The following is a 2,096-nucleotide window of genomic DNA, read 5'->3' on the forward strand; positions in this document are numbered from 1 at the left end:
AACTAGATTGAGCATTTTATTTTTGTTTGATTTAATTTTCTGTTTGAGTCATTTACTTTCTGTTTTAGTTAATTTTTTCCCTTCCCCCTACTTTTTCTTTGTTATTTACCATTCATTTCACTAACCCACTAACTGTTTGATATATTGCATCACTCACATTAACAGTAATTTTGACAGATATACTTTTTGCACCTATTCTTTTTGCTTGTACTTATTGGTTGTATGACAGGGAGAAGAAGTAGGGCTTCAACTTCCTTTGATTCTGAACCTGAGAGAACCTTCCTTAGACTAAGGAGGGAGGCAAGAGAAAAACGTGTAGTTGGTGCTGAAGAAGAGGAGGAACACTTTCAGGATTACTTTGAACCAAACATGGAAGAAAACATGGAAAACCATCGTGAAGAAGAAGCTCACAACCATGGCGAAAGAGGACGAACAAATCATGTTGGGGAGGATAGAAGAGTTTTAGGCTCTTACATCAATCCAAACCCAGGAAACTGTGGAAGTAGCATTCAAAAGCCAAACATCCACGCCAACAATTTTGAACTAAAACCACAGCTCATCACCCTTGTGCAGAACAACTGTTCGTTCGGAGGAAGTGTCCAAGAAGACCCCAATCAACATCTAACCACCTTCCTGAGAATATGTGACACAGTGAAGTCTAATGGTGTTCATCCTGACGCCTATAGACTGCTCTTATTTCTATTCTCACTCAAGGATAAGGCAGCCAAGTGGCTGGAGTCTTTCCCAAAGGAGAGCTTGACAACTTGGGAAGATGTGGTGAACAAATTCTTAGCAAGACTTTACCCCCCTCAATGAATCAATAGGCTGAGAGCTGAGGTCCAAACTTTCAGGCAACAAGATGGTGAGACTCTATATGAAGCATGGGAGAGGTTTAAAGACCTAACAAGGAGGTGCCCACCAGATATGTTCAATGAATGGGTGCAGCTGCACATTTTCTATGAAGGGCTCTCTTATGAGTCAAAGAAGGCCGTAGACCATTCATCCGGAGGATCTTTGAACAAGAAGAAGACCATTGAGGAGGCCATAGATGTCATTGAAACTGTAGCAGAGAATGACTACTTCTATGCTTCCGAAAGAGGGAACACAAGAGGAGTAATGGAGCTAAACAATGTAGATGCTCTGCTGGCCCAAAACAAGCTCATTACCCAGCAGCTGGCTGACCTCACCAAGAAGATGGAGAGGAACCAAGTAGCAGCAATCGCCACTTCATCAACAACCCAAGAAGGAGTGAATGAAGAAGCAGAGGGTAGTCAGGAGCAAGCCAACTACGTTGGGAATTCACCTAGGCAAAACCATGATCCATACTCCAAGACCTACAACCCTGGATGGAGGAACCACCCAAACTTTGGGTGGAGAAATCAACAAGACCAAAGCCTTGATCAAAGACGCCCAAATCCCAACAATGCAAGCCACCAACATTTCACATCTAGACCATATCAACACCCCAATAACAACACCTCTCCACATCCACATCAAAACCAAAATAACTTACCTCATCCTTCCACCTCTAATCACGATCTACAATCATTTGATGACAGACTCTCAAGGATTGAGAATCTACTTGAAGGCATAGGCAAGGAGATTCAAGACAACAAGGTGTTTAAGGAGGAAGTGCGAGCCAGTTTCAAGAACCAGGGAGACACAATCAAGAGGTTGGAATCTCAAGTGGGGTATCTCTCTGAGCAAATTCCCAAACCCACAGATGGATTCCCAAGTGACACAGAGAAGAATCCGAGAGGTAAAACAAAGAAAGTAAGATGGGAAGATTGCAAGATGGTCACTATAAGTGATAAGGAGACTGAGGACAAGCCAAGCAAGCTATCAGAACAACCTGAAGATACCTCAGTAGAGAAGAAGGAAAAAGATCATCAAGAACCAGAAATCTCACAACAAGAGCTGCTGAGACTCTATGCACATTTTCCCCAACTGCTCAATGGTGCTGTGGAGAAGAGAATATACTCAAGGTTTCTAGATTTGTTTGCATCTCTGCATGTCAACATACCATTCATCAAGACTATTCAACAAATGCCCGCATACATCAAGTATATGAAGGGGCTGCTTCCCAGGAAAAGCTC

General features: G+C 42.7%; 1 non-coding gene across 1 annotated transcript; it reads right to left on the reverse strand.

Moving 5' to 3' along the window:
* Positions 1 to 822: 822 nt before the first annotated feature.
* Positions 823 to 929, reverse strand: LOC148550923 (small nucleolar RNA R71). Its single transcript, XR_015893668.1, has one exon. It is a non-coding gene; the product is annotated as a small nucleolar RNA R71 (small nucleolar RNA).
* Between the last annotated feature and the right edge of the window lie 1,167 nt (positions 930 to 2,096).

The sequence above is a fragment of the Arachis ipaensis genome, chromosome B7 (genome assembly GCF_059453495.1).
Source record: "Arachis ipaensis isolate K30076 ecotype BB chromosome B7, ASM5945349v1, whole genome shotgun sequence".
NCBI lineage: Eukaryota > Viridiplantae > Streptophyta > Magnoliopsida > Fabales > Fabaceae > Arachis > Arachis ipaensis.